Source organism: Balaenoptera borealis (genome assembly GCF_965194805.1).
Source record: "Balaenoptera borealis genome assembly, contig: HAP1_SCAFFOLD_2018, whole genome shotgun sequence".
Taxonomy (NCBI): Eukaryota; Metazoa; Chordata; class Mammalia; order Artiodactyla; family Balaenopteridae; genus Balaenoptera; species Balaenoptera borealis.
This window is the reverse complement of record NW_028122246.1, coordinates 25,973-49,092: the sequence shown is the minus strand read 5'-3', so window position 1 is coordinate 49,092 and position 23,120 is coordinate 25,973. Positions and strand designations below refer to the sequence as shown.

The following is a 23,120-nucleotide window of genomic DNA, read 5'->3' as shown; positions in this document are numbered from 1 at the left end:
ACAAAAACACCTAGTGCACTAGATGATTAAAAGGTACACATTTTATAGCCTGAGTTCGAGAAAAAAATTACCCAAGAAACGGCCTTTTTCCCTAGGAGCCAGCTTCTACTAGGGGAGTCTAGGGTTCTCTAGGCAAAGAAAAAAAACTTGCCAGTTTAAACAGAATAACAGAAACGTTCAGCCAATCAAATATACAGAACTCATCACTTGCAGTGAGGAATGAAAGGCCTGTATCAACAGAAAAAATAAATGGCACCGGCAACGTCTGCAACAGAAAACAAACAGGAAATCCTTTAAAAAGCCAAAATTGCAAAGACAGACGAACAGGGTATGAAATTACACGCCGGGCAATGCACCTGTTAAAGGAAAAGAGGCGCACACCAAGTCTGAAGTCTTAAGAATTCGGTGTTTAACACTACTTCTGCATGCTGCCCAGCAGAAAACTCGGGTCCTGGCTTAATCCACAACGCACACTTCATTTAAGGAGGTGAACTGCTTGGTCTGACTCAGTTTCTTATTCTGTAAAATGAATGCAACACAGCTGTCGTGAGTCCCCAAAGAATTCTGCACAAACGCTTTGTAACTCCAAAGTGCTGTGCAAATCAGAGCAGCCCTTCTCTCCTTCACATTCGTTGGACTTAGAATTTCAGAAGTTTAGCTGAAAATATAGACGACTCGGAAGCAAGGGACTGAGAGTGGCCCACACAGGTGGAAAGAAATGCAGAAACTGGAGCACCTCATACAAACCGCAAGAGACCACGTTCACGTGCACACGTTATCAGTAACAGAAAACGCCACCGGTAGCAACTGTAAACCACTGAGAGGACCAGCAACGACATGTGTCCAAATCCAGCCGGCAGCACAGCCTCGTCGGCGGCAATGCCTTAAACACAGCTCCCCGCACTCCGCGGCCTAACAAGATCCACTTTTTCCAAAAAGTTTAGCAACTTGCCAAGTACACTGGCGTAGTTCACCTTTTTTAATTGCTAAGCAAACATGCAGGGGAGTTGAGACAATCAAGGGAATGTTCAGCCTTCCTCAAAAATAAGATCCAGGAAATTCACGTTTTGCTTGAACAGTTTCATGTCTAAAACTGATCACAAACCTCTGTTTGATGTTGTTTTCTCGCTGCTGGCCAATGAGCCCGGGAAAGAGAACCAATTCTTTCAAACAGGGAGGGCTCTCTGCACTCTTCAGCTAAACCAGCGAGGCTTTACCACCGTCACGTTTAAAATAATGAGGAGGATGCCTCCATAGAGTTTACCGGGCTGCGCTAATCACGAGGGGCCTCGGGCGCCCAGGGCGGATCCCAGCGCCGGTGGCCGCGGGACCGGACGCCCTCCCCGGGACCCCCCCAGGACCCCCTCCCCGGGACGCGGCCGCGGGACAGGACGCCCCCCAGAACCCCTGCCCGGGACGCAGCTGCGGGACAGGACGCCCCCCAGACCCCTGCCCGGGACGCAGCTGCGGGACAGGACGCCCCCCAGAACCCCTGCCCGGGACGCGGCCGCGGGACACGAAGCTCCCCCCTCCCCAGGAACCCCTCCCCAGAGCGCGGGCCTCGCCGCCGTCTCGCAGCACCCGCCGCGCTCACCGCGGGCCGGGAGCCCCCTCAGGCCGACTGGCCCCCGCCCGCCGCCCGGCCTCCCTCCGGCCCGCGCCGCCCGCCGCGCTCACCGCGTTTTTCTTCTGCACCATCTTGTCCATCTTCTTGGCAATGCGGACCACCTCGTCCTCCATGGCCCTGGCAGGCCTGCCCCGCGCCGGGCCGCGGGGGACGGGAAACGAGCGGAGCTGGCCGGGCGGCAGGTAAGCCCAGGCGTCGGCGAGGGCCCTCACCAGGCGTCACCGAGGCGCTTCTTCACTCACGACGACTGCGACGGCGGGGGCGGCGGCGGCGGCGGCGCTCCTCCCACGCAGGCAGCGCCAATCGAGCTCCCAGCTCGCGGCGGCGACGGCGGCGGCGCTCCTCCCACGCAGGCAGCGCCAATCGAGCTCCCAGCTCGCGGCGGCGACGGCGGCGGCGCTCCTCCCCCGCAGGCAGCGCCAATCGAGCTCCCAGCTCGCGGCCGCGGCGGCGCTCCTCCCCCGCAGGCAGCGCCAATCGAGCTCCCAGCTCGCGGCGGCGGCGGCGGCGCTCCTCCCCCGCAAGCAGCGCCAATCCAGCTCGCGGCGGCGGCGGCGGCGGCGGCGCTCCTCCCCCGCAGGCAGTGCCAAGCGAGCTCCCAGCTCGCGGCGGCGGCGCTCCTCCCCCGCAGGCAGCGACAATCGAGCTCCCGGCTCGCGGCGGCGACGGCGGCGCTCCTCCCCCGCAGGGAGCGCCAGTCGAGCTCCCAGCTCGCGGCGGCGGCGGCGGCGCTCCTCCCCCGCAGGCAGCGCCAACCGAGCTCCCAGCTCGCGGCGGCGGCGCTCCTCCCCCGCAGGCAGCGCCAATCGAGCTCCCAGCTCGTGGCGGCGGCGGCGGCGGCGGCGGCGGCGCTCCTCCCCCGCAGGGCAGCGCCAATCGAGCTCCCAGTTCGCGGCGGCGGCGGCGGCGCTCCTCCCCCGCAGGCAGCGCCAAACGAGCTCCCAGCTCGCGGCGGCGGCGGCGGCGGCGCTCCTCCCCCGCAGGCAGCGCCAATCCAGCTCGCGGCGGCGGCGGCGGCGGCGGCGCTCCTCCCCCGCAGGCAGTGCCAAGCGAGCTCCCAGCTCGCGGCGGCGGCGCTCCTCCCCCGCAGGCAGCGCCAAGCGAGCTCCCAGCTCGCGGCGGCGACGGCGGCGGCGCTCCTCCCCCACAGGCAGCGCCAATCGAGCTCCCAGCTCGCGGCGGCGGCGGCGGCGGCGCTCCTCCCCCGCAGGGAGCGCCAGTCGAGCTCCCAGCTCGCGGCGGCGGCGGCGGCGGCGGCGGCGGCGGCGGCGGCGGCGGCGGCGGCGGCGGCGCTCCTCCCCCGCAGGCAGCGCCAATGGAGCTCCCAGCTCGCGGCGGCGGCGGCGGCGGCGCTCCTCCCCCGCAGGCAGCGCCAAACGAGCTCCCAGCTCGCGGCGGCGGCCGCGGCGGCGCTCCTCCCCCGCAGGCAGCGCCAATCCAGCTCGCGGCGGCGGCGGCGGCGCTCCTCCCCCGCAGGCAGTGCCAAGCGAGCTCCCAGCTCGCGGCGGCGGCGCTCCTCCCCCGCAGGCAGCGACAATCGAGCTCCCGGCTCGCGGCGGCGACGGCGGCGCTCCTCCCCCGCAGGGAGCGCCAGTCGAGCTCCCAGCTCGCGGCGGCGGCGGCGGCGGCGCTCCTCCCCCGCAGGGAGCGCCAATCGAGCTCCCAGCTCGCGGCGGCGGCGGCGCTCCTCCCCCGCAGGCAGCGCCAATCGCGCTCCCAGCTCTGTTCTTTTGTTTTTTTTTTTTTGAATTCTGAGATTTTTCATTTGAAGTAAATCTTAAAGCTATTAAATTCACAAATATGCTAATTTAAATACCCAATTCTATTATCTAAAACACACATTGCAAACATACAAATATCTATTCTCTCCACATGTCAGAGCCCATTCATTTCATGGTTTGGAAATGGGGAGAATAGATCCCCTTAAACTGCAAGTCAGCAGGTGTTTCTTTACAGTTAACTTTAGCAAAATTCATACAAAATATTAATGAACAATGATCTTCTTTACTTGTTAACTCACAAGGAAACACCTTCAAAACTGCATTTTGTTAAAGTTTCTGTACTAAAATGTAGAAAAACTGAACTACACAAATATTGAAAAGTTTAAAATTCCTTAATTTTTTATTCCTGGTACCACTACCACAATTTACAGGGCAATATACCTGATGTAATGAAAAGAAAAAGACAAAGCTACAACAGATAAAAGACCTCAGGAATGTACATCTAATTGACCCTCCGTTGCATGAATCAATAGCTGCACTTTTTGCAAACTGTGGCTAGGACAGTCCTGAACAAGAAGGGTTTCCTGTTTAAGCTGCAGTAACTTTTCTGACTATGGATCATCGTTCCTTCTGCGGCAGGTTTTTACAGTTCCTCTAATGCATTTGGGACGACTGTCTCAAAGTAACCTGCAGCTTTCCTGACAACTCCTCGCTCTCTCTCCTGCTAAGAACTGTAGCCCTTTTCTTCTGAGTTTTGAGAACCTTCTGCTACCATATCCACCACTTCCACCACCAGATCCATAACCACCACCATAGGGACTTCCCGAGCTTCTTCCACCAAAACTGCCCCCCTTCATGGGTCCATAATTTGATTGCTGTTGTCCACTATAATTTCCAAAATCATTATAGCTCCCACCACCACCACCATAGTTACCTCCAAAATTTCCTCCTTCATTGTAAGCATCATATCCTCCACCACCGCCACCATATCCACCATCTTGGTTTCCATATCCTGGTCCACCACCACCATAGCCTCCTCTACTACTGTAACCAGGACCACCACCATCGTTACCACCGTCGCCTCCAAATCCGTTTTATCCACCATCACCTCCTCCATAACTACCTCTGCTGCCACCACCTCCACCACCATAGCCTCCTCTTCCACCAAAGTTTCCACCACGGCCAAAGTTACCTCCACCACCTCCAAAGTTTCCTCCACGACCCATAAAGTTGCCAGATCCACCTCCACGACCTCTCTGTGATCCAGCAGATTGCATTTCTTGTTTAGAAAGGGCCTTTTTCACTTACAATTATGCCCATTAATAGTGTGGTATTTCTGAACAACAATTTTATCAACTGTATCATGATCATCAAAAGTTACAAAAGCAAATCCTCTCTTTTTTCCACTCTGCCTGTCTTCCATAACTCCTATGGTTTCAATCTTGCCATACTTTTCAAAGTAGTCTCTCGAATTACATTCTTCTGTATCTTCTTTAATACCACCAACAAAAATTTTCTTCACTGTTAGACGGGCACCAGGCTTTACAGAATCCTCTCTAGAAACAGCTCTCTTTGGTTCCACTACACGCCCATCAACCTTGTGTGGTCGAGCACACATTGCTGCATCCACCTCTTCAACCCAAGAGTAAGTCACAAAACCAAAGCCCCTGGAACGGTTTGTCTGGGGGTCTCTCATCACCACACAATCTGTAAGTGTGCCCCATTTCTCAAAATGTTCTCTTAAGCTATCGTCTGTAGTTTCAAAGCTCAGACCACCAATAAACAGTTTTCTCAACTGTTCTGGTTCCTTTGGATCATGGCCCTCCTCCCCCCGGCGGCGGCGGCGGCCGGAGTCGGGCTGGGGGCGACCGGGCGGCGGTTTTACCTCCGTTTTGAGACCGGACTCGCCTCTTCCAACTCGAGTTCAATATGGGACCGAGAGCCCAGCTCTGTTCTATGTTGGGCCATTTTACTTCAGCCCAAAAAAATTTCTTCTAGTATTCCCTAAGGTCTGCTGGGGATCAGTTTTCTTATTTTTCATTTATCTGTATTTGATTTTTTAAAATTGATTCCAATTTTCTGTTGAGATTCTCCATATTTTAATCTATTAATCCCCATCTTTTACTCTCAATATAGTCATTTTAAAGTTCTGTGCTAACTCCAGAATCTGAATTCCCTCTAAATCAATTTTTCTTGGTTTTTTTTTTTTTTTTTTTTTTTTGTCTTAAGTTTTAGTCACTTTTTCCTGCTTCAGGAATTTCATAATTTTTGATTGTGTGCTGGACGTGGTGAATAAAAAATTCATAGAGACTGAAGATGCTATTACTTTGCACCAGAGAAGATTTACCCTTTTCTCTGTTAATCAGAGTGGCTGATCATTTCAGTCATTTCAGGAATTTTACTAGGTCAGAACTGGGTTGGAGCTTTAGTTGTCTCATCCTACCTATGATTTTTCCTAATTTGTGGCCTCCCTGGATTTTTGCTGTGAGCCTGACAGGTCTTTGATTCTTCAATAAATACAGTCAGTTATTGACTTCAGTCTTTCAGATGTTTGAATTCAGCTCTTTAGGCTCTCAGTTCTCACAGCTTCAGAGTATGGCAAATGTAAGGAGAGACCAGCTATGTATTTGTTGCCGTTACACTTTCTCAGTGAAAATTTGTCTCATAAACACTGAAACATTGCAGATGACTTCACTTTTTCTGACTCAGCCCCCTTCTTGGGGATGGCACTTCTGGGTTTTTACTGTGAGTCTGGTAGGTCTCTAATTCCTCACTTTGGAAAGTTCTCTCCCTCAGGCATTAGGTATTTAGCTTCCTGCTTTATATAGGTTCAAAAACTGGCAAATGTCTTGAAGAGGAGACCTAATGATTGTCACAGGCCCCTTTATCTAGCGGGATTTGGTTTGTTAGTGCCATGACTGTGCAGGAAATTTCACTCTGCTTTCTTGGCTCAGTCCCCCATCATCCTATACCACCCTGACACTAAGGAAATGTCCTGTGGGGGAAATCGGCTTGACATTCTGCTAGATTTCACTCCATCATGCCAGCAAATGAGTTCATCAAAAGATATGGTGATTTCTCTTTTCCAGTGGAGTATGTCTCCCTACACCAAACCCCTGCTCCAAATCTCTAAATGTCCCTCTCTAGCATATTAGTTGATATTGTTTCTTGATTGCTTCCTTAGCTCGATGATCTTTTATTCAAGTTTGTTTGCTCGTTGCAGCAGGAGTGATGGCCTGTGCCTACCTAGTGCAGGCATATTATTATGGAGATATGGCTTTGGTCCCAGACACCACAATAAGGAGAATATCATAAGAAAGCAAGTCACACGAGTTGTTTGGTTTCCCAGTGCATGTAAAAGTTATGTTTATGCTATACTGTAGTCTATTAAGTGTGCAATAGCATTATGTCTAAAAAAAGTACATATCTTAATTTGAAAGTAGACTTTAAGAATGCTACCCATCATCTGAGCCTTCAGCAAGCTGTAATCTTTTTGCAATAGTAACATCAAAGATCACTGATCACAGATCATGTAACAAGTATAATAGTGAAAAAGTTTGAAATATTGTGAGACTTACCAAAACATGACATAGAGACACGAAGTGAGCAAATGCTGTTGGAAAAATGGCACCACCAGTAGAGCTGCTTGACACAGGGTTGCCACAAACCTTCAATTTGTAAAAAAAAAAAAAAAAAAAAAAAAAAAAAAAGCATTATCTGCAAGGTACAATAAAGTGAAGTGCAATAAAGTGAGGTATGCCTATACATCCTGCCTCAAAGCAGAAATCCTATTTAGATCACCTTTAATTTCTCTCTATGATATATCAATAGTTTTCTATTCTAATAGGGTTCTTACATTTTTTATTACACTTATTATTAGGTATATGATGTTTTGATGATAATGTAGATGGCATATTTTTTAGTTTTTAATTTTATAACTTTTCAGACACAGAAAAATGTTAGTGGAATTTTTTAATGTTTGGTCTCTTATCTGGCAACTCTTCTAAAAACTAACTGATATTCTAATAAGTTATCTGTAGATGGTTTTGGATTTTCTGTATCCTTAATTATATCAACTATGGAAAGTGACAGTATGATTTCTTCCTTTCTTAGCCTTATATTTCTGATTTCTTTTTCCTGCCTTACTGCTAATGCCATTTAATACTTTTACTAATAGGTTGAATAGAAAAGGTAAGAGTTGGCATTCTTATTTTGTTCCTAATCTTACAGTGGACGTTCTCCACATTTCACTATAAATAGGATGGTGGCTCTAAAGTTTTTTGTAGTTTCCCTTTGCTATGAGTTTTTAATCATACATAATTATTGAATTTTATCAAATGCTTTATCTGACTATACTGATATGATCATATACATTTTCTCCTTTATTTTATGGATGTGGTGCATGACATTTATTGATATTTGAATGTTAACTCACCTTGCATTTCTGGAGTAAAACAACTTGGTAGGAATTCACACACACACACACACACACACACACACACACACACACATTCACTCACTCACACACTCTACATTTGATTGTCTAACATTTTGTGTATGATTTTTGCTTCTGTATACATAAGGGAGATGGGCCTATTTTCTTTTCTCATAATTGTCCTTTTAATTAGTGAATAGTATATAGAGGGTAGAGATTTAAAAGACCTTTTAAAAGGTCTTCTTCTTCTGTGATATAATACAATACAGTATTACTCCATTTTTTAAAAATGACCTTTTTCATTTTCAAATAATTTCAAATCTGCAGAAAAGATACAAACAGAGTTCCCTTTACCTCTCTCCCAGTTTTTCCTATTGCTAACATCTTATACTACCATAGTATATTTTTCAAAATTAAAAAGCCAACATTTATACATTACTATTAACTAAACTTAAGACTTTTTTTGGATTTCACCAGTTTTCCTGTTAATGACCTTTTTCTGTTCTAGGACCCAATCCAGTATATCACATTCCACTTAGTTAGTTGTCATGTCTCCTTAGTCTTCTCTGGTCTATGACAGTTCCTCATTCCTTCCTTGTTTTTCATGATTTTGACAGTCTTGAGGAATATTTGTCTGATATTTTGTAGAATTGTTCTCAGTCTGGGTTTGGCTGATGTTTTTCTCATGATTCGACTGGAGTTATAGGTTTTGACAAAGAATACCGCAGAAGCGAAGTAACCGTCTCATCACATCATAACAGAGAGTATGTAGTGTCTCCGTGACATCACTGGTGATGTGAAACATCATCACTTGCATAACATGGTGTTTGCTTGGTTTCTCCACTGTAAAGTTACTTTTTCTCCCATTTTATACTGTCTCTGGAATTCAATCATTAAGGCCAGCCCAGGACTGGACTTAAGGGGAAGATTAAGCTTCACCTCCACCTCCTTGGGGAGGAGATGGATGCCGGGGGGGGGCGGGGGGGAGGTTACCTACATATGGAATTCTTCTGTTGGCAAGATTTGTCTTCTCCCTCCCTCCTATTATTTATTTATTTATACACTCATTTATTTACTCCATTATGTTTTAATATGGATTCTTTATAATCTATATACATAATTACAACCTTAAAAACCTCTGGTTCCCCCACTGACATATAAACTTTTTGAGGAAAGGCTCTGTTTCTTTTTTATTTTTGTACACTCTATGCGTTTAGCATAGTCCCCTAATTTATAGTGGACTTCCAGTAATTATTTTTTAATGGATATCTTTCCACTTCAACTGAAAAGTACCCTTTCCTTATATAATAGCATTCTAAATCCAAAATAAAAGTAGATTTTAAAATAAGTAAAAGTAAACTCATGCATGATCACCCTGTAATAAGTATGTAAAAAAGCACAGGGTACTGCAGAAATAACTTAACCATTTGAGTTGGATGTGTCTCCAAAAAATATTGAAGCCACATTTGGAAAGAAATTACAGTATTTGATAAGCCAAGGATATGACCTGCTGTGTGCTTTCTCTTTTTTGTTCAGATCACCAAAGGAGATTAAGACCCCGTTTTCTCCCTTCTCTGGAAAATTATCATCTGATGCAGTCACTCAGATAACAACAGAGAGTCCAGGAAAAACCATGTTTTCATCTGAGATTTTTGTTAATGCTGAAGATCGTGGACATGATATTCCAGACCTCAGTACACAGAAGTTGGGCAAAGTTCCTGTCAAGTTTGCTTCATCATCTTCAGTCCAACAGATTACTGTTCTTCATGGCACAGATGGTAAGAGAATTTTAGGTCACATTACCAACTTTTGTGTGTCATTAACTAAGAAATTTCTTGATTGGGTCTTTCTAGTTAGAAAACCTAATTTTAATTTTAAGCATTAGGTTGTACATGATTAAAACATCTTTTATTTACATAGCTATGAAGAGAATATAATTTATTATGTTTTTACTTCAATTTCTAGTGAAGTTAACAACCTATGTGAAACTCATGCTACTTGTGGCTGACGTATTTTCAACTCATAATACTTGTCATAAGAATGCAAGTAGTTCATGAAAACATAAAAACTATAGAGGTTCAATTTTAGGGAGGTAGATAACTATTTGGCATTGTTTCTTTTACTATTGTTTTGCATGATACAGTGAACAGATAGCAAACACAATACCAGTCTATTTCTTGCTCAAGAAACGTTGAGCAGGGACCCAGGTTGACTGTGACTCTGCTTTCTTTAAAACATGGAACCTTGGATTCATCATCATAGTCAACTGGAAGGGACGAAAAGCATGGAGGAGCACATGTTGGGAGGCTTTTATGGGCTAGGCCTAGGTGTGGCCCACATCACTTTCCACTGACTAGGAATAGTTTAGCTGTGCTTTCCAGGATGAAGAAGAAATGAGTTTTGGTGAACAGCTAGCAATTTCTACCATAAGGTCTACATTTAGAGTGTTCCTATGCTATCATGACAGTGATATTTTTATAGTGCTTATACTATATAACATTCAAAATTATAGCAAGTTATTTTCTTTTTCAGACCAGTAACTGGAAAGTTAAGTTCCCATTCTACCTCCAAATGAGGGTGGGAACTTTCAATTACTAATTTTAAAGTATTCAACAGTTTGTACAAATCTATTCAAAATATATTTTAAGTTTTCCTACTTGTGCAAAAAGTTTATCTGTCTGTAGGTATAAATGGAATATGCCTAAATGTATAAAGAAAATTGCTTAGTTCCACATGTAAATTGCACTGAATTTAATTTGAATAAATACATTTATATGTTGAAATGGTTATATTTCTTTTCTTTTTTTTTTTTTTACTTTTATTTATTTTATTTTTGGCTGTGTTGGGTCTTCATCGCTGCGTGCAGCCTTTCTCTAGTTGCGGCGAGCGGGGGCTACTCTTCGTTGCGGTGCACGGGCTTCTCATTGCGGTGGCTTCTCTTGTGGTGGAGCACGGGCTCTAGGCGCGTGGGCTTCGGTGCATGGGCTCAGTAGTTGTGGCTCGCGGGCTCTAGAGCGCAGGCTCAGTAGTTGTGGCACATGGGCTTAGTTGCTCCGCGGCATGGGGGATCTTCCCGGACCAGGGCTGGCACCCGTGTCCCCTGCATTGGCAGGCGGATTCTTAACCACTGCGCTATCAGGGAAACCCGAGATGGTTATATATCTTATACATTTTTATTGTGATATAAAATTATGCCCCCCAAATGTATAGTCTAATCAATATCACACAGAACACCTTTAATGTGTCAGTTACCTATTGCCACCGTGATACTGTATAAGAACCTCGAAAATCTCAGTGCTTCGTAACAACAGACATTTGCTTTCCTCACTCATGGGCTTATGAGTCAGTTGGAGTTTGGCATCAGGATGCAAAAACGGTTTGGGTCTGTTCCACATGCCTTGTACTGAAACCCAGGCTACTCTGGGTATGCTGTTTTCATGTTGGTGGCAGAGCACAGGAGAGGAAATCCAACTGTGAAAGTGTATTTTATACCTCTTCTGACATCAAATGGATCGGTCTACATAGAGCCCACAGTTCACGGTCTTACCTTTACATACAGGTACTTGGTAGAAAGGACTCCTTTAAAAGAGAAATATTATTTGGTTTAATAATAAAAGATTTTTAACTCTGTGGATTCAGAAGTAAAATTTTAAAAAATATTTTAAAAGTATACAGAATAGGGCTTCCCTGGTGGCGCAGTGGTTAAGAATCCACCTGCCAATGCAATGCGGGGGACACGGGTTCGAGCCCTGGTCTGCGAAGATCCCACATGCCGTGGAGCAACTAAGCCCATGTGCCACAACTACTGAGCCTGCATTCTAGAGCCCGTGAGCCGCAACTACCGAAGCCCACGCGCCTAGAGCGCATGCTCCGCAACAATAGACGCCACCGCGATGAGACGCCCGCACACCGCAACCAAGAGTAGCCCCCGCTAGCCGCCAACTAGAGAAAGCCCGTGCACAGCAATGAAGACCCAGTGCAGCCAAAAAAATAAACACATAGAATAAATAAGTTCAAACAATAAATAAATAAATAAACATAAATTTAAAAAAAAAAGAACACCTAATGCAGGTGGGAAGGTGAGAGGGCCACTGTAAAGGTCATCTATGCTACATGTACAAGAACCCCGAGAGCACACCAATAGGTACCACATTTTTCACTGCTGTAGCCGATCATTCCCCCTGTACTACCACACTGTAGCACTCCCTTCCCTCATCTACTGCTATAGTCTCTTTGGAAGGTGTTTCACAACTCTTGTTATGAGAGTGCCAGTTGAACTGTCCTCACTTCCTTCATTTATACCAGGATTGAAGACCTTGTAGTCCGAGATCCTGTCCAGAGAGCAAGCAGGCTAAGACTCTGTCTTTGTTGATGTATTTCATCAGAAAGGGCTCTACCCCCTCTCCTAGTTCATGGTGTGAAGCGTTCATAGCCTCTTGGGAAAGTGGGGAGAATTGAAAGGACTCTATATGAGAATGCTAGGCTTTGTAAAACATTTCAGTTTTTTAAAAATAAGACTCATTTTCTATTGGACTGACAACAGTCCTATGAAATACAAAGAAAGCCGAGAATCAGTGACAGGAAATGATCACCAGTAAGAACTACAGCAGTCACCGCTTACCTCGTAGCTTACGGCACTGTCCATGGTCCTTAAGAAGAGTTAGTAGAAATGCCTAGCCCATCTTGCCCTTGAACCCCTTAAAAGGTACACGACTGCTGTGTTGGTGTTTAGGGGGAGCATCTCACTTACCAGGGACTGACTTCTCCCTTGATCCCTCTGTAGTGATGGAGACTTCCCCGCTGATGAAAAATTCCCTGGGATTGCAACCTCCAAGCCAGACAGCTTTCCTATGGAAAGACAGAGAGCTTGTAAAGATGAAACACCAGTCTGCGGGAGAAAGGGAAGAAGAGAATGATGGAAATCGTTTCTGGGAAACTATTTTTACATTATGTTTTGTTTGTTCCTGGTAAATAAACTGAAATCTTCTTAACATTAAAACAAAATCTAAACCACTAAATTCAATAATACAGGAGTATAACTTTTGAAAAAAATTTCTTTGGCTGCGCAGCATGTGGGATCTTAGCTCCCCAACCAGGAATTGAACCCACGCCTGCTGCATTGGAAGCGCAGAGTCTTCACCACTGGACCACCAGGGAAGTCCCAGGAATATCACTTTTAAAGGAGAAGTTATAAACCCCTTGGTTATATGAACTGCAGATTTTTAGTAAGAAGTCAATATATTTTTTGTTAGGCACATTTTATGTTAGGCTGTCTCCCTGCACAGGATGCAGGCGCCTTGAGAATGGAAATCATATCCCTCTATAGTACGTCCCTCTTCTTTCTGCCTTGCAGTTTGCTGCTCCACTTGTTCAACCCCACCTAGTAATAACCTATACTTCCCTCGTTCCTGTTTTCCCATCTTGAAAACAGACAAAAGGCAACCAAACAACGCAAAGGTCTCAACAAATAAGGGATATCCAAAACCAGAGATGGCCAGAACTTCTGTATCCCTCATGAAACCTAGCCCGGTGTTCAATATGTAGGTATCATTAATACATGCGTGTTGACTGAAACAGTTTAAACTCAATTCTTCCACTTCCCAGTTTAGTTTTAGTCCTCATACAAAACGTGATAATCAACTTGCTTAATGCTAGGGATCACAGTGAAAAATAATATCTGAACTGACTTCTGTCAGATGAGTGAGAACTAAGGTTAATTCAGTGTATCTGAAGCATAGAAAGTGAGGGCACAAGTGGCACAAGATGGGGCTAGAGAAGCAGAGAGGATTCTAGACCACGCAGAGTCTTAAAGGCCAACAAACACTGTGTTTTCTATTCTCAAAACAATGTTTGTGAGCGATGTTTATGAGCAATGTTCCAACTTGCCTTGAAGGTTTTTTGTGTGAAGAATGGATTGGAAGGAAACAAGATATATGGACACTAGTTAGGACCTAATCGCAACACACAGGCAAGTTCAGTATTAGGAAGTTGAGGAAGAGCTGGCTGACAGATTCCAAAGAAATTCAGGAGATGAACGGAAGCGGGCTTAATGGGGTAGGAGATGGAGGAAAGGAAGGTCTTAGGGAATTAAAGGGTTTACTGCACACATGAGCAAAGTCTCAAAATTAATCATTTGAACGTACAGAGGTAGATCTCTCAAATGACTCCGGTTAGGAAGCAACGGTACGCCCTTTAGAATTCCTACAGACAACACAAATCAACTGTTTCGATGGAAAATTCGGCGGGACCGGTGCGTTTTTTCACTCCAACTTAGCTCCAGTTCCTATTACTCACATCTTCTGTGCCAAAACAACACAGCTGGAGGAACTGAAGGGGATTCCGTTTTGGTAATTAAGGAGTGTCCCCAACACTGACAGTCCCATCTTAAAAAGCACTCCCTCTGCATTTTACCCGAGGAGCAATGGCCAGAGCCTCCCTTTGAAAACGATGGGCAGAAATGAGACCATCACACACAGTCCCTTTCAGCTACTGTGAACTGAGCCGCGAGACGACCAATACCCCCTGGCACAGCGCGGACGGGCCAGCGCGCGGGGGCAACAGGGACAGGAGACAGCACAAGAGACGAAGCCCAGGCCCAGGGGCCAAGGCCTATTACCTTTCCGGCATGTGCAAAACATAAAACAGAAGCAATATTGTAACAAATTCATTAAAGACTTAAGAAAAAAACAAAAATCAGATGCTAAAGTGCCTACTCTAACCACTATACTATATTGCTTCTATAAAACAAGCACTAAACCTCAGATACAGAAAAAAACCCTTTTCGTGTCCTCACACCTAGGTCAAAATTACAAAGCGTTAATTCAGGAGACAGAAAGGGAAGGAATAAATCTGAATGAATCTGAGTCAGAACACAGTGCTATATAACCTTAGGCAAATTCCACAATACCCATGCCTCAACATGGCAAATTCCACAATACCCATGCCTCAACCTCCCTATCTATAAAGGAGTTAACCACACCAGCGCTAACCATTACTTGCCTCCTGGTAGCTTGTGAGTGTTAATTAATATTTGTAATAAATACACAGATCATCAGTTGAAAGAAACAAGGAAAACTACAGCGTTATTATTATTGCCTTGTTGCTAGAGCTAAACACCACAAATCAACATAAATAACTTATGTACACCAAGAATGTAGGGTTTGAATATGTACTTTGAAAGGCCATCATATAATTAGTTGTTTCACCTCTAATTGCTTTTCCTTTTTTTTTTTTTTGAATTTAAAAAAGCAATACAGGGACTTCCCTGGTGGTTCAGTGGTAAAGAATCCGTCCTGCAATGCAGGGGACGCGGGTTCGATTCCCGGTCGGGGAACTAAGATCCCACATGCCGCGGGGCAACTAAGCCCTCGCACCAAACTACTGAGCTCGCACACCTCAATGAGGTAGCCCACGTGCAGCAAACTACAGAGCCCACGCGCTCTGGAGCCTGCACGCCACAACTACAGAGCCCACGTGCCACAACTAGAGAGAGAAAACCCGCACGCCACAACTAGAGAGAAGCTCTCATGCTGCAACGAAGAGCCCGTGCGCCGCAACGACAATAAAGATCCCACATGCCTTAACGAAGGTCCCGCGTGCCGCAACTAAGACCCAATACAGCCAATCAACCAATCAATCAATCAAGTGGGGCGGGGGGAGCAATACAGGAATTTCCCTGGCAGTCCAGTGGTTAAGACTCCAAGCTCCCAATGCAGGGGGCACGGGCTCGATCCCTGATTGGGGAACCAAGATCCCACATGTGGCACAGCGTAGCCGAAAAAAAAACAAAAAAAGCAACACATACCCTACGGCATTTATCCCAGAGAACGCATGTTCGCACAAAAAAAGGTACACAAATGTCCACAGCATCTCTATCAGTAATAGTCAGGAAATGGCAAAAAAAACTCAGATGTTCTTCAATGGGCAAGTGATTAAACAAACTGAAGTACAGCCAAACCATGGAATACTACTCAGCAATTAAAAAGAAAGCGGCACTGGGACCTCTCTGGTGTTCCAGCGGTTAAGACTCTGCACTCTCAATGCAGGGGGCCCAGGTTCCATCCCTGGTCAGGGAACTAGATCCCGCATGCTGCAACTAAAGACCCGCACAGCCAAATAAATAAATAAATAAATATTTTTTTTAAAAAAGAGGAGCACTGTTGATTCATGCAATTTGGATGACTCTCCAGGGAATTACACTGATTGAAAAAGGCCAATCCAAAAGGTTGCATACTGGGAATTCCCTGGCGGTCCAGTGTTTAGCACTCAGCACTTTCACTACCTGGGCTGGGTTCAATCCTTGGTCGGGGAACTAAGATCGCACAACCGGCAGCGCAGCCAAAAAAAAATTTTTTTTACTTAAAAAAAAAAAAAGGTTACACACTATATGATTTTATTCACATAACATTCTTTTTTTTTTAATTAATTAGTTAATTTATTTTATTTTTGGCTGCGTTGGGTCTTCGTTGCTGCGTGTGGGCTTTCTCTAGTTGCGGCGAGCGGGGGCTACTCTTTGTTGCAGTGTGCGGGCTTCTCGCTGCGGTGGCTTCTCTTGTTGCAGAGCACGGGCTCTAGGCACGCGGGCTTCAGTAGTTGTGGCACGTGGGCTCAGTAGTTGTGGCTCCCGGGCTCTAAAGCGCAGGCTCAGTCGTTGTGGCGCATGGGCTTAGTTGCTCCGCGGCATGTGGGATCTTCCCGGACAAGGGATCAAACCCATGTCCCCTGCAATGGCAGGCAGATTCTTAACCGCTGCGCCACCAGGGAAGTCCCACATAATTCTTGAAATGACAGGTTGCCAGGGACAGATAGGGCCGGGGGAGTGGGAGACGGGCCATCTTCCCCAGGGGGTATTTTCCCTTGATCATCTGCACAAAAACTTTATTGCAACTTTATCCACTGCACTATCAGATCATTATGATTTGGTGGGGAGTGGGGGAGCAGCAGTGGCTATAAAATGGCATCAGGAGAGATCCTGTGGGATGGAAATGTTCTCTATCTTGACTGTGTCAATGGCAATACCCAGGTTGTGACAGTATACTATGATTCTGTAAGATGTTACCATTGGGGAAAACTGGGTAAAGGACACGCAGGAGCTATCGCACTATTATTTCTTACAACTGCATGTAAACCTACAATAATCTGTACACAAAAAGTTTAATCAGAAATGAAGGCAACACATGCCTCTTGTAACAAGTAAAACAATAGCCTGTGGTCAGTCTCTTTCTCTACCCGTCCCATTCCCTCCCTCTTGAGATAACCATGCAAACTCACTGCTCATACAAACAGGCATGCATTTAATACTTTCTGTTTACTGTATCAAAATGGGATCATACATACTACATATTACCCTGCAGCCTACCTTCTTCACCCATCATCCCTATATCATAGAGAGCTTAAAAAAAAAAAAATTTTTTTTTAAGTGCCAAGCAGGATGGCAGGTATAGAAAATTTTCTGACTAGGGCAAATCTGACAAATGTTTACCGTGCTAATGTGCCATAGCTCAGCCAGGTGCATTCAGTGAGAGCACAATATGCAAGTAGCATTCTAAAGAGATCTGCAAAAAATGCAAGGTCTTCAGCAGCTCTTCGAGGATCCCATCCCCCTCTCTGCCTCCTCCATGGAACCATCCCATGGAGGTTGAACAGTTTAACTCCATTTGCCCCTCCTGCTGTTTGTGCTTTCGTTGTATACTTCTGTTCTACATCTCCACAAGACATTATTACTGTCACTTATTTACAAAATAACATATAAATATAAAGGTGTATGTACCTGGGTATATGTACATGTATATATTAGACACACACACACTTTAAGTGCTCTTTGTTCTTTCCTGCAGTTGTGTTCTTTTTTTTGGGGGGGGGGGCAAGTTTTTATATTGGTAAAGTTCTGTACTACTAGAAATATAAGATTTGAAAAGAAAAGTGAGACTTGAGGATCATCTGTGGAGCTTATCCTCATTCTCCTGCTGACGCATTATGTGTTTATAATTTGAGAACTGCAGATAAATACAAACTGGTCTTCTCCATACTTGCTCACTAAGGAATTCCTCATTTCTAGGAAACGTCTATTTCAAGGAAAGGAAACAAACAAAAACACCTAGTGCACTAGATGATTAAAAGGTACACATTTTATAGCCTGAGTTCGAGAAAAAAATTACCCAAGAAACGGCCTTTTTCCCTAGGAGCCAGCTTCTACTAGGGGAGTCTAGGGTTCTCTAGGCAAAGAAAAAAAACTTGCCAGTTTAAACAGAATAACAGAAACGTTCAGCCAATCAAATATACAGAACTCATCACTTGCAGTGAGGAATGAAAGGCCTGTATCAACAGAAAAAATAAATGGCACCGGCAACGTCTGCAACAGAAAACAAACAGGAAATCCTTTAAAAAGCCAAAATTGCAAAGACAGACGAACAGGGTATGAAATTACACGCCGGGCAATGCACCTGTTAAAGGAAAAGAGGCGCACACCAAGTCTGAAGTCTTAAGAATTCGGTGTTTAACACTACTTCTGCATGCTGCCCAGCAGAAAACTCGGGTCCTGGCTTAATCCACAACGCACACTTCATTTAAGGAGGTGAACTGCTTGGTCTGACTCAGTTTCTTATTCTGTAAAATGAATGCAACACAGCTGTCGTGAGTCCCCAAAGAATTCTGCACAAACGCTTTGTAACTCCAAAGTGCTGTGCAAATCAGAGCAGCCCTTCTCTCCTTCACATTCGTTGGACTTAGAATTTCAGAAGTTTAGCTGAAAATATAGACGACTCGGAAGCAAGGGACTGAGAGTGGCCCACACAGGTGGAAAGAAATGCAGAAACTGGAGCACCTCATACAAACCGCAAGAGACCACGTTCACGTGCACACGTTATCAGTAACAGAAAACGCCACCGGTAGCAACTGTAAACCACTGAGAGGACCAGCAACGACATGTGTCCAAATCCAGCCGGCAGCACAGCCTCGTCGGCGGCAATGCCTTAAACACAGCTCCCCGCACTCCGCGGCCTAACAAGATCCACTTTTTCCAAAAAGTTTAGCAACTTGCCAAGTACACTGGCGTAGTTCACCTTTTTTAATTGCTAAGCAAACATGCAGGGGAGTTGAGACAATCAAGGGAATGTTCAGCCTTCCTCAAAAATAAGATCCAGGAAATTCACGTTTTGCTTGAACAGTTTCATGTCTAAAACTGATCACAAACCTCTGTTTGATGTTGTTTTCTCGCTGCTGGCCAATGAGCCCGGGAAAGAGAACCAATTCTTTCAAACAGGGAGGGCTCTCTGCACTCTTCAGCTAAACCAGCGAGGCTTTACCACCGTCACGTTTAAAATAATGAGGAGGATGCCTCCATAGAGTTTACCGGGCTGCGCTAATCACGAGGGGCCTCGGGCGCCCAGGGCGGATCCCAGCGCCGGTGGCCGCGGGACCGGACGCCCTCCCCGGGACCCCCCCAGGACCCCCTCCCCGGGACGCGGCCGCGGGACAGGACGCCCCCCAGAACCCCTGCCCGGGACGCAGCTGCGGGACAGGACGCCCCCCAGACCCCTGCCCGGGACGCAGCTGCGGGACAGGACGCCCCCCAGAACCCCTGCCCGGGACGCGGCCGCGGGACACGAAGCTCCCCCCTCCCCAGGAACCCCTCCCCAGAGCGCGGGCCTCGCCGCCGTCTCGCAGCACCCGCCGCGCTCACCGCGGGCCGGGAGCCCCCTCAGGCCGACTGGCCCCCGCCCGCCGCCCGGCCTCCCTCCGGCCCGCGCCGCCCGCCGCGCTCACCGCGTTTTTCTTCTGCACCATCTTGTCCATCTTCTTGGCAATGCGGACCACCTCGTCCTCCATGGCCCTGGCAGGCCTGCCCCGCGCCGGGCCGCGGGGGACGGGAAACGAGCGGAGCTGGCCGGGCGGCAGGTAAGCCCAGGCGTCGGCGAGGGCCCTCACCAGGCGTCACCGAGGCGCTTCTTCACTCACGACGACTGCGACGGCGGGGGCGGCGGCGGCGGCGGCGCTCCTCCCACGCAGGCAGCGCCAATCGAGCTCCCAGCTCGCGGCGGCGACGGCGGCGGCGCTCCTCCCACGCAGGCAGCGCCAATCGAGCTCCCAGCTCGCGGCGGCGACGGCGGCGGCGCTCCTCCCCCGCAGGCAGCGCCAATCGAGCTCCCAGCTCGCGGCCGCGGCGGCGCTCCTCCCCCGCAGGCAGCGCCAATCGAGCTCCCAGCTCGCGGCGGCGGCGGCGGCGCTCCTCCCCCGCAAGCAGCGCCAATCCAGCTCGCGGCGGCGGCGGCGGCGGCGGCGCTCCTCCCCCGCAGGCAGTGCCAAGCGAGCTCCCAGCTCGCGGCGGCGGCGCTCCTCCCCCGCAGGCAGCGACAATCGAGCTCCCGGCTCGCGGCGGCGACGGCGGCGCTCCTCCCCCGCAGGGAGCGCCAGTCGAGCTCCCAGCTCGCGGCGGCGGCGGCGGCGCTCCTCCCCCGCAGGCAGCGCCAACCGAGCTCCCAGCTCGCGGCGGCGGCGCTCCTCCCCCGCAGGCAGCGCCAATCGAGCTCCCAGCTCGTGGCGGCGGCGGCGGCGGCGGCGGCGGCGCTCCTCCCCCGCAGGGCAGCGCCAATCGAGCTCCCAGTTCGCGGCGGCGGCGGCGGCGCTCCTCCCCCGCAGGCAGCGCCAAACGAGCTCCCAGCTCGCGGCGGCGGCGGCGGCGGCGCTCCTCCCCCGCAGGCAGCGCCAATCCAGCTCGCGGCGGCGGCGGCGGCGGCGGCGCTCCTCCCCCGCAGGCAGTGCCAAGCGAGCTCCCAGCTCGCGGCGGCGGCGCTCCTCCCCCGCAGGCAGCGCCAAGCGAGCTCCCAGCTCGCGGCGGCGACGGCGGCGGCGCTCCTCCCCCACAGGCAGCGCCAATCGAGCTCCCAGCTCGCGGCGGCGGCGGCGGCGGCGCTCCTCCCCCGCAGGGAGCGCCAGTCGAGCTCCCAGCTCGCGGCGGCGGCGGCGGCGGCGGCGGCGGCGGCGGCGGCGGCGCTCCTCCCCCGCAGGCAGCGCCAATGGAGCTCCCAGCTCGCGGCGGCGGCGGCGGCGGCGCTCCTCCCCCGCAGGCAGCGCCAAACGAGCTCCCAGCTCGCGGCGGCGGCCGCGGCGGCGCTCCTCCCCCGCAGGCAGCGCCAATCCAGCTCGCGGCGGCGGCGGCGGCGCTCCTCCCCCGCAGGCAGTGCCAAGCGAGCTCCCAGCTCGCGGCGGCGGCGCTCCTCCCCCGCAGGCAGCGACAATCGAGCTCCCGGCTCGCGGCGGCGACGGCGGCGCTCCTCCCCCGCAGGGAGCGCCAGTCGAGCTCCCAGCTCGCGGCGGCGGCGGCGGCGGCGCTCCTCCCCCGCAGGGAGCGCCAATCGAGCTCCCAGCTCGCGGCGGCGGCGGCGCTCCTCCCCCGCAGGCAGCGCCAATCGCGCTCCCAGCTCTGTTCTTTTGTTTTTTTTTTTTTGAATTCTGAGATTTTTCATTTGAAGTAAATCTTAAAGCTATTAAATTCACAAATATGCTAATTTAAATACCCAATTCTATTATCTAAAACACACATTGCAAACATACAAATATCTATTCTCTCCACATGTCAGAGCCCATTCATTTCATGGTTTGGAAATGGGGAGAATAGATCCCCTTAAACTGCAAGTCAGCAGGTGTTTCTTTACAGTTAACTTTAGCAAAATTCATACAAAATATTAATGAACAATGATCTTCTTTACTTGTTAACTCACAAGGAAACACCTTCAAAACTGCATTTTGTTAAAGTTTCTGTACTAAAATGTAGAAAAACTGAACTACACAAATATTGAAAAGTTTAAAATTCCTTAATTTTTTATTCCTGGTACCACTACCACAATTTACAGGGCAATATACCTGATGTAATGAAAAGAAAAAGACAAAGCTACAACAGATAAAAGACCTCAGGAATGTACATCTAATTGACCCTCCGTTGCATGAATCAATAGCTGCACTTTTTGCAAACTGTGGCTAGGACAGTCCTGAACAAGAAGGGTTTCCTGTTTAAGCTGCAGTAACTTTTCTGACTATGGATCATCGTTCCTTCTGCGGCAGGTTTTTACAGTTCCTCTAATGCATTTGGGACGACTGTCTCAAAGTAACCTGCAGCTTTCCTGACAACTCCTCGCTCTCTCTCCTGCTAAGAACTGTAGCCCTTTTCTTCTGAGTTTTGAGAACCTTCTGCTACCATATCCACCACTTCCACCACCAGATCCATAACCACCACCATAGGGACTTCCCGAGCTTCTTCCACCAAAACTGCCCCCCTTCATGGGTCCATAATTTGATTGCTGTTGTCCACTATAATTTCCAAAATCATTATAGCTCCCACCACCACCACCATAGTTACCTCCAAAATTTCCTCCTTCATTGTAAGCATCATATCCTCCACCACCGCCACCATATCCACCATCTTGGTTTCCATATCCTGGTCCACCACCACCATAGCCTCCTCTACTACTGTAACCAGGACCACCACCATCGTTACCACCGTCGCCTCCAAATCCGTTTTATCCACCATCACCTCCTCCATAACTACCTCTGCTGCCACCACCTCCACCACCATAGCCTCCTCTTCCACCAAAGTTTCCACCACGGCCAAAGTTACCTCCACCACCTCCAAAGTTTCCTCCACGACCCATAAAGTTGCCAGATCCACCTCCACGACCTCTCTGTGATCCAGCAGATTGCATTTCTTGTTTAGAAAGGGCCTTTTTCACTTACAATTATGCCCATTAATAGTGTGGTATTTCTGAACAACAATTTTATCAACTGTATCATGATCATCAAAAGTTACAAAAGCAAATCCTCTCTTTTTTCCACTCTGCCTGTCTTCCATAACTCCTATGGTTTCAATCTTGCCATACTTTTCAAAGTAGTCTCTCGAATTACATTCTTCTGTATCTTCTTTAATACCACCAACAAAAATTTTCTTCACTGTTAGACGGGCACCAGGCTTTACAGAATCCTCTCTAGAAACAGCTCTCTTTGGTTCCACTACACGCCCATCAACCTTGTGTGGTCGAGCACACATTGCTGCATCCACCTCTTCAACCCAAGAGTAAGTTACAAAACCAAAGCCCCTGGAACGGTTTGTCTGGGGGTCTCTCATCACCACACAATCTGTAAGTGTGCCCCATTTCTCAAAATGTTCTCTTAAGCTATCGTCTGTAGTTTCAAAGCTCAGACCACCAATAAACAGTTTTCTCAACTGTTCTGGTTCCTTTGGATCATGGCCCTCCTCCCCCCGGCGGCGGCGGCGGCCGGAGTCGGGCTGGGGGCGACCGGGCGGCGGTTTTACCTCCGTTTTGAGACCGGACTCGCCTCTTCCAAC

General features: G+C 48.3%; 1 pseudogene across 1 annotated transcript; it reads right to left on the bottom strand.

Annotated features, from left to right (window-relative positions):
• Window positions 1–4,110: 4,110 nt before the first annotated feature.
• Window positions 4,111–23,051, bottom strand: LOC309622288 (heterogeneous nuclear ribonucleoprotein A3 pseudogene; annotated as a pseudogene). Its single transcript has 3 exons — window positions 22,341–23,051; window positions 22,137–22,283; window positions 4,111–5,265 (listed from the first exon to the last, which is right to left on the bottom strand). The product of its transcript is annotated as a heterogeneous nuclear ribonucleoprotein A3 pseudogene (transcript).
• Window positions 23,052–23,120: the final 69 nt, after the last annotated feature.